Source organism: Macrotis lagotis, chromosome 2 (genome assembly GCF_037893015.1).
Source record: "Macrotis lagotis isolate mMagLag1 chromosome 2, bilby.v1.9.chrom.fasta, whole genome shotgun sequence".
Classification (NCBI taxonomy): domain Eukaryota; kingdom Metazoa; phylum Chordata; class Mammalia; order Peramelemorphia; family Peramelidae; genus Macrotis; species Macrotis lagotis.
In genome coordinates this window covers 175,846,944-175,857,402 of record NC_133659.1, presented here as the reverse complement: position 1 = coordinate 175,857,402, position 10,459 = coordinate 175,846,944, and positions in this window count along the sequence as shown.

Sequence of the window (10,459 nt, the reverse complement as noted above, 5' to 3'; positions counted from 1 at the left end):
ATAATAAAATATATGATGGAGAATCTTTCTAAATAAGTTTTAAGAGAATGACACATTTGGAGCTTAAAAATAAAAGAAAATTTGGCAGAATAGAAAAAAACAATATCTTTGTAAGAATACAAATTCTATATAAGGTAAAATTACTAATCTTGAAGACAGAATGCATGGAGAACATTTAATAATCATAGGTATTCAAGAATAATATAGTCACTCAAAAAAAACACCTAGGTATAGTACTCCAACTATCCAAGAAACTTCCCAAAACTTTTAAATTTAGGCTATATAGAAGAGATTAATCAAATCCTTAGATTGCCATGAGAGAAAAAGTCCATGCTTAAAAGACACAAAAGTGTCTAATTGTCACCACTTTAATATCAAACCACCAATTTTGCAAGTATCCAAAAGAAAGAATTTCTACTATGAAGGAACATCAATTCAAATAACTCAAGATTACTCTGCAGTCATGAAACTCAAAAAGTAATAGAACTTTCCAAAGAATAAAGTAACTCAAGTTGCAATATCTTGAAAATTTGAATCTCCTAATTGATCTTTCTGCCTCAAGTCCCTCTCCACTCCAAATCATATTTTCTACAGCTGGAAAGTAATTACTTAAATATGGATGAGAGTATGTCACTCCCTTACTTAGTAAACTCCAGTGGCTTATTATATCCTATAGGATAAAATATGAACTCCGTTTAGCTTTTAAAGTCCTTCATAACCTTTCCAATCTTCTTTTACATTTCTCCCTTTTTACTCTAATGACCACTCAAACTGACCACCTCAAACACTGAGTGTTTCTCACTCACAGTAACAGCTATAACAGCTATATTGATCTCCCTTCTCTATTCTTTGGTACAACTGCTACCAGGCCTGTAATTCACTCCCTCCTCATCTCTTCTTCTTATAATCCATTACTTCCTTCAAAATTTAGTTCAATCACACTTTTTATATGAAGCCTTTCCTGCTCCTCCCTGAACTCCCTTATACTCATTTTATACATATTCCACATATACTTTTGTATGTTTGTACATAATGTCTACCTAACAGAATATAAATATACCAAAGCAAAAATAATTTCATTTTAACTTTTGTGTCTCCATTGCCCTGCATAATACCTAGACAAATAATACCTAATAAATACTTGCTGTGATAGGCAGATAGATGGACAGATGACTAGATAGATAGATAAATAGATGGATAGATAGACAGATAGATAGCAAAGTAAATAAATTCAATGAATTTGAAATATTGAAGGTAAATCATAACCAAAGGTAAAAGGAGATGGGAGCTGGTAGGAAATGAATAGTGTATTTATGTTTGGGAAATAAGCTACCTCTCCGGTAGTTTATATATGCAGATAGATAGAGATGATATAGAGATAGAGATAGAGATACACATAGACATAGACATAGACATAGACAGAGCCAGAGACTTAGACAGAGACAGAGAGAGATAGAGATAGAGACAGAGATAGAGATAGAGATAGAGATAGAGATAGAGATAGAGATAGAGATAGAGACAGAGATAGAGATAGATGATATAGATATAGATATATAAATGCAACATACTTTTAAGTTTAATCTGCATTACTTACATTTTCGCCATCACTTTTTTAAGTCCAGACAATCCACAAAACAATAAATCTATCCCTAATTTGTAATGTTTGCTGATTTCTGAAGTGTAAATACATCAAAAATTTAACAATCAGGGGTGGCTAGGTGGCGTAGTGGATAAAGCACTGGCCCTAGAGTCAGGAGTACCTGGGTTCAAATCTGGTCTCAGATGCTTAATAATTACCTACCTGTGTGGCCTTGTGCAAGCCACTCAACCCCATTTGCCTTGCAAAAACCTAAAAAAACCTAAAAAATAAAAATAATAAAAAATAAAAAATTTAACAATCAGCTTTCATGTAGTATATACCCTTAGGTATAGCCTACATGCATTGAATAGTCACCCCATATTCTAGCATTTGACTTATTATTATATTCATTTTCATTATCCTGATCTCTAATATAATTTATGGAGAGATGTTCTACTTCTATCCCCAACTTGCTACTTTTTTGCCTGCAATACTCCAAATTCATTGAATTTAATTATCTAATCTATTCATCCATCTATCCATCTGTCTATCACATCAATATTTGAATATTTCTTCATCAATTAAAACTACAAGTCCTTAGCAAGATGTCAAGGGGAAGGGAATAAGCATTTACATAGTGCTTACTATGTGCCAAGGACTGTGCTTAACAAATATTATGTTATTTGATCCTCACAAGAATTCTGTGAAGAGCTATTATTATCCCCATTTTGTAGTTGAGTAAACTGAGGCAAAGAGGACTTGTCCAGGGCTGTACCATTAGCAAACATGACTTGAACTCAGATCTGACTTGAGGCCCAGAACTCTATCCTCTTAATCACCTAACTGCCTCTATCATTAATTAATCAGCTATCTCTGAGCTACCAGTCCAATTTATTAAACAAATAACAGTCAATAAATGGGAGAAATTTCTGCCATGAGTAATTGTTTCATATATATATATATGTATATATATATTTATGTGTGTATTAACATATATGTGTATTACATATGCATATATAGATATAAGCTATATACCTAATTAAGTAATAGCTATGATATATTGATTTTACATTCTATTAATAGATAAGAAATAATAGCAAAAAGACACAAATAGTCACTTGCAGTAGTTTAGCTATGGTCAAGGTGCCAGCTAGAGACACCTCTAATTTTATCTTCTACTGGACCTCCTTTCACATCTGAAACACACAATTCCATCATTCAGATTTTATAAAGAGCAGTCAAAGTCTCTCAAGAATTCTCTTTTTTGTTTATTTACAATATAAGGATTAACTTCAGTCTTCTCACAGAATAATTTCTTTCTCTTTGTCCTCTCACAGTGTCTTTATGGCCTGACAGGTATCTCCTGAATGATAGCTAAAACTCTCCAGGAATTTCACCTCTGGCTTTTCAGGGATTCCTTTTTATAATACTAATTTGTAGGATACAAGTTGACACAATTTTATCAGGAAAGAAGTTTGCTTTGTCCTCTTTTTCTCATTACCTCATTTAATCTCTCTTCTGTTATTGATAAACAGTAACTATTCAATATTTTAAAGCTTTTTAAAGAGAAAGTTACATTTCTTATGATATCTGATAGGAGAGGATATGGAAACCAGTCCACAAAACTAATTACAGGAAATCAGTACTGACAAAATAGAATCAGTACAAAAGAAACAAACAACAATTATAAATTTAAATGTGAATAGATTAACAAACCAATAAAATAAATAAAACAAACTAAAAAAATAGCAAAATGGCTAAGAAAACAGAACTCAACAATTTGTTGCATACAAGAAATTGATCAAAAAAGGAACCAGAATTTTCTCTGCTCTGTTAAAATAATATGTATGTGAGGGGTGGCTAGGTGGCACAGTGGATAGAGCATTGGCCCTGAAGTCAGGAGTACCTGAGTTCAAATCTGGCCTCAGACAAATTACCTAGCTGTGTGGCCTTGGGCAAGTCACTTAACCCCATTTGCCTTGCAAAAAAAAAAATATGTATGTTACAATATAAAACATAAATATAGATTTGATATATCCCCAGATGATTTTAAGTGACTGAAAAATTTTAAACCCACCTGGGGAGAAATGTAACACTAGTTTCAATAACCTTTTCCATAGAGAGTATTGCATCTTAAAAAAAGGCAACAAACTCTTGAGGGATTGCCGATTTAGTTGCCATTCATGCAGAGCTATCATGATTGAAGACAATACAAAGAGAAAGAGGATGAAGATAATTTCTTTATTGAGAGAATTGTTTTAATTCTTATCTTAAAAAGAAACTTTATAAAAAATTATCATGCTAGCTGTGTGGTCTTGGGCAAGCCACTTAACCCCATTGCCTAGCAAAAACCTAAAAATAAAAAATTATCATGAAAAATTTGTCTAAATCTCAAGAAAGTTAAATGGTAGGATTGTATTGCTAGATTGATGAGGAGTCAGTAGTTGTCACATTTTTGGTTATAACCTTTTTTAACACCTGATACTCTATATAATCTTTGTTTTGTTTTTTGTCAATTAACACATGTTTAGAAAGAAATAAAGAACAATAGAATTTATAAAATGCTTTAAGGTTTTCATAGCACTTTACACATATTATCTGATGTGATTTTTTTCCTAACAACCCCATGAAATAGTTTCTATTGTTATCTCTGTGTTATCTATAAGGAAAATGAGCCTGGGAAAAATTAAGGGACTGCCCAACATTACACAGATAGTGTCTGAGGCAGGATTTGAACTAGAATCATCTGAACAAACTATTCGATAAGTTATATCTAAAATCTATATCTATAGATATCTATATCTAAAAGATTTATGGTGATTTTAGATGGCAACAATAAAAATAAATAATCCTCTCAACACTACAAGATTCCTTGACAAATAAATACCATATACTGAGGTATAGAGAAATTATAAATAAATATGAAAAGGCAAGAATAATAAACACATTTATTTGTTTGACCATAATGCAACAAAATAATAATTAATTCATGAAACAAAAGCAAAAGTCACATTTGTGAATAGATTTACTCATGACAAACCAAAGAATGAGTGGGACAAAGAATAAATCATTGAAATAATCAACAACTTCAAAAGAGAATCATAATGATAATAATAAGGCAAACAACATAATTTGATGGATGTAATAAAAACTATACTCAGGGTAAAAAACATATCTCTGAAAACATATATAAGCAAACATGTACCATAATTAATAGTTGGTTCTTTGACAAGACTAAGAAAAATCAATAAATCTTTAGTTTTCACATATTCAATGAATCTGTGATTTCATCAATTTGGGAGTTTCTTTCTCCAATGCAGATCACATCCTATCCATGTCTTCTCTTTCTTTGTGTCTCTTATCCAAGTTCTAAAGGTTTTCTTTGTTTCCTAATCTCAAAATTTATAGTCTTTAAATGTTTCTTGGGCCACTTGGGGATTAATTAGGATGCCCAGAATTACATAGTCAGGGTTCTTGAACCCAGGTATTTCTGAAAGGAGATTGGTTCTCTTAATCACTATTCTAGTTCGCCTTATAGTATGAAAGTATTGAAGAGCAGGTTAGTTAAATCTGAAGGATCTAGCTGAGTTGTTTGTAGAATTTCTGTCTCACTATTGTAAGAGGTTGAGGCATAGGTGACAATTATTTGCATGCTAAACTTTTTGTAAATACTTCTCTTGAACACTCCAATATGAAATGATCAGATATCCCATGAAATGATGTTACTTATTGTTTGGGCTCATAATAAAAATTATCTCAGCCAATTTCTTTCTTTCAATTCCTTTCAATAATTTGTATTTTTATCCATCAGGATGCTTGTATATTCTATATATATGCTTGTATATACTCCCACACAGACTTTTTTTTTGGTACATACTTGATACAATCCAAGTGTTTTTCCCATTTTTTTTCCTTTCATGTAATTTCTACCACCCCTATAAATACACCCAACACTGTCCTTAATAGTTCAAACATTTTGTCCTAATAGCCTATAGAGATCTTGAAAATTTTTCTTCTATTTGTTGCACTTTCATTTTCAACTTTCAGAGCCCTTGGGATTACTTTGCTAAGTTTGAACTCTTACCAAACTTCTAAAAACGATTTTACCTCCTCTGCTTTTCTTTGCTTTTTAAAACAATACTGTTCATATCTGTTCATTATATTTCTGCATGAAATATAACTTGAAACCCATTTGCCTAAGATTCTCCTTATTGGTGGGGATTGATTACTCAGTGTGTTGCATCTATTATATGAATGAAACGTTTGAAAGAAGATCGTATTCTGTCTTCCAGCTTTGTGGGGGGAAAAATACTTGTAGATCCAGATTCTTTTCAGGAAGAAGTCCCAGGATGGAGAGAAGACTCTGATGAGGTGACATGCAGAGGAACTGGCACTTTAATCTTATCACTATGCCCAGGTTAGTTCACTAGAAGATCCCCTTGAGCTGAGATCCAGGACATGCTCTCGTAGTTGAGATAAGATTTTCTCCCAGTGGGAGAACTCACTCACTGTATGTATTCACTCACTGTAGGTAGTAACTTGTACTTTCTTGTATGTATAACTTCTCTGATTTCTGTTTGCTATTGGCTTGGATAAATGGACTTATTTGCTATTTGCTGCATGTGGTCTTTGTGAAATGGCATTTGGTGGGAAGGAGGCAAAAACCTAAGATATATAGCTTGGGACACTCCTTCTCCGCTAAGAGATAGCAATCAGGAGAACAGTTTACAACTAAAACTTATTTCCCCTAGATGTATAATATTTAGGGAGAGTATAGATGCAATTTTAGTCCATTAACTTTTCTCTCTAAGGAGAGCAGAGTGACTAGCCTTTGGCACAAATCTCCTGCCTCTCCCTCTGGCAGGAATCAAAGTCTCCTTTGGAGAGGAGTGGAAGAGACTCAAGAGATATCTATTCATGTTTCCCTACAAGCACAAGCCATATCTAGACAGCCCTATGTGGACACACATAACCTACATGGTCAACAAAACACACACACCACACACCTCCTACATAAGACCTTATAAATGAGTTTATATTCTAAATCAGTGTTGCCTTTGGCTACCATCTCTCTCCACCTAGCAAGTAAGTCAAATATTTGCTGACTAAGGTTCTTTCTGGGCTCTTTTAGTCTTCTCGAAAATTTATAGCAGTTAAGCTTCTATGCAAAATTATTACAACCAAAGATAATGTCATTTATATTAGCTAATTCTTATTTTTCATTGCTGATTCCTTTTCAAAATAATCCAAATTTGAATTGTTTCATTTTTATTCTTTCTTCTTTCTTTATACTGATTCTGAGACAAGTCAATCTCAGAAACCTGATTCAGGGATAACTACTACATCAATTATGAGTCTTTTCCTGACTATAAGAATATAATCTATTTCTTTTTATGATATTATTAGGTACTCCTCCTCCAATGTCTATTAAATCTTTCCCTACCCTGATCAAAAAGTGAGAGAGAGAGAGAGAGAGAGAGAGAGAGAGAGAGAGAGAGAGAGGAAATCATGTCAGGAAAATAAAAATTATGAACAAGGTAAAATCACATTAGGAATCAACTAACATATGCCAGGAACTATTCTAGATGCTGGAGATATGAATACAAAAGCAAAACATCTGTCCACAAGGAGCTTGCATTCTAATAGAGGAAAAATAAAAAGAATTATCAGAATCTACTATACATAATTACATGCTAGCAAAACTAAGAATTTGATGGAAATGGATGCTTGTCTACAAAAATATAAAATATCCAAAATAAAATACAAGTAAATGTGGTCTTAAACAATCCAGTATAGAAAATAATATTGTACAAGCCACAGTGGAATTTCTGAAGACAATAAACCCTGCTCCAGATAAATTTACCAGTGAATTCTATTAAACACCTAAAAGACAATTAACATATATACATATATATAAAACATCAATTATTGTTTAAAAAAACTGAAAAAATGTTTAAAATAATTTACTGTGATAATGTTGAATTTATACTAGAAATGTTAGATTGGTCCAATATTAGAAAAATAATTAACATAAGTATAATAAAAATAGAAATAGCCTATGCCACATTGATAGATACATGAAAAGCCTTTGAAAATATATGCCCATAATACAAAAATTCCTAAATTATATAGGCACAGAAAGGCTATTTCAATCTAATAAAAAAAAAATTAAATTAAAAACCAAATGTATATGTCTAGAAACATTATTTGTCATCAAGAAATACTAGAAGCTTTCCCAATAAATACAGGGGTAAAACAAGTACATTATTTCTCCTCACCATTAATTGGTATAGGGTTAGAAATGTTAACAATAGTAATAAGAAAAGAAAAGGGAATTAAAGGTATCTATATTTGGAAGGGAATTAAAGGCATACATACTTGGACATGATGTTAAAAAAAAACCCAAGGGGATGACTAGGTGGCCCAATGGATAGAGCACCGGCCCTGGAATCAGCACTGCCTGAGTTCAAATCTGGCCTCAGACACTTAATAATTACCTAGCTGTGTGGCCTTGGGCAAGCCACTTTAATCCCATTGTCTTGCAAAAACTAAAAAAAAAAAAAAACAGAGAATCAGCTGAAATATTGACATAATTCATATCTTCAGTAAAATAGCAATCTAAGAAAACAAACCCCAAAATTGTCAGCATTTTATATAACAATAACAGAAACTAAGAGGAAATGATGAAAAGAGTTATATTTAAAATAACTTTGAAATGCATGAAATATCTGGAATTTATTCCATCAAAACTGTTCAAGACTTCTATTCAAGCAATTATAAATCATACTTTACAGAAATGAAGGCATTGTGGATCGAATACCGGGATTTTAACCAGGAAGAATCACCTTTTTGAGTTCAAATCTGACCTCAAACACTAACTCTGTGACCCTAGGGAAATCACTTAGCTCAATTTGCCTCAGTTTCTTCATCTATAAAATGAGCTGAAGAAGGGAAAAAGTAAACCATTTCAGTATCTCTGCTAGGAAAACGGCATCATGAAGAATTAGACATGATTAAAATATGACTCAACAACAACAAACACATTCACTTAAGCCACACTCATATAATATAAAAATTATAATTTTACCTAAATTAACGTACAGATTTAGTAGTATACCAATCAAGTTATAAAAGAGTTGATTTAGGAGCAGCTAGGTTGCACAGTGGATAGAGCACTGGCCTTGAAGTCAAGAGTACCTGAGTTCAAATCCAGCCTCAGACACTTAATAATTACCTAGCTGTGTGGCCTTGGGCAAGCCACTTAACCCCATTGCCTTGCAAAAATTAAAAAACAAACAAACAAAAAAAAGAGTTGATTTATAGAGTTAAATCAAAAAAATTATTTGGAGGTAGAAAAAGTTAAGGATATCCAGGATAAAATGAATTAAAAAAAGGAAAGGAAAAGGAATATCTAGATCGTAAGTTAAAAATTAATATTCAAAACTTTTTTTACTCATTAAAAAATAGAAAAGTAAATCAGTATAACCTTCTACTTAAATCAGAATCAGAAATAATGAAACTCAATAACCCAGTAGTCCCAAAACCCAATAACATAAACTAATTAGGAAAGTTCCCTATTTAACAAGATCTATTGGGAAAACTGGGAAATAGACAAAAAAAAATCACCCTTTTGGATCAGCATCTTACATTAAGTTCCAAATGGATATTTTAATTAAGTGCAAATATCATTTTAAAATAGAAATAAAATAGAGATATCTTTCAAATCTATAGCCTCAGAGAGAATTAACCAAACAAAGACTTCTGGAGATAATAAAAACTAAAACAGAAAATTCTGATTAGCTGAAATTGAAAAAGTTTTGCATGAATAAAATCAGTACAACTATTTAAGAAGAAAAATCAATAACCTGGGAAACTGACAATTGGGGAAGAAATCTCCATATCAAATTTCTATGATAATGGTGAGATATCAAGATAAATGAGAAAATAACACAGTATATTAAATCAATAATTCTTAATATGGAAACAGTTTAAATGTTTTGAATAAATAGTTTTTAAGGAATTAGAACTATTAGCAACAACCTGGAAGATTATTCTACATCATTAATAATCAGAAAGATTCAAATTAAAACTACTCTGAGATTTTATTTATATACAGTAAATTAGCAAAGATGACAAAAGATGGAATTTATTTTGGAAGAACCATAGAAAGACAAGCAGAGTAGTGTTGATGGAGCTTTGTGTTATTCCAACTATCATAGAAGATAATTTGAAATTATGCTAAAAACAGATCACTAAAATGAACCAGATTATCGACATTACTAGCCATTAAACCTAAAAAGGCCAAGACAGAAAGAAAGGCTACATATGTACCACATTTATAGTATCATTCTTGAGAGTAACAAAGAACTAGAAATGCTCTGGTACATGAATGTAATGGATTATTGCTGTGCCACATGAAGTGACAAATAGGAAGAATTCAGAGAAACTTGGGAATGCTTGAACTGATATAGAGTGAAGAAAGCAGAAATAAGAAAATAATTCACATAATTATTACAATATAAGTAAAAAAACAACTAGCATTCAACTAAATACTTTAATCATAACAATAAACCTTGACTTTTGAGAAGAGATTGGAATGATAGTTATGGAATGTAATATATGTTATCAGATGTTTCTGTTGGTTCATTATTATTCATTGCTACGAGAGAAAAAATACAGGAGGGTACTATTTGGAAATGAATATGAGAGGGGGGGAAAGGTCATAAATAACACAAATGTTAGAAAAAAATAAAGAGGGTAGGTCCCAGATTCAAATTGTAACCTGTGGGTAAAACTGCCTGGATTAGGTTGGTAGAAAGTTTGGGTAGTATTTAGTTTTATAAATGTGCTACACTTAAGGTGATCAAGATGAAGCTAAAA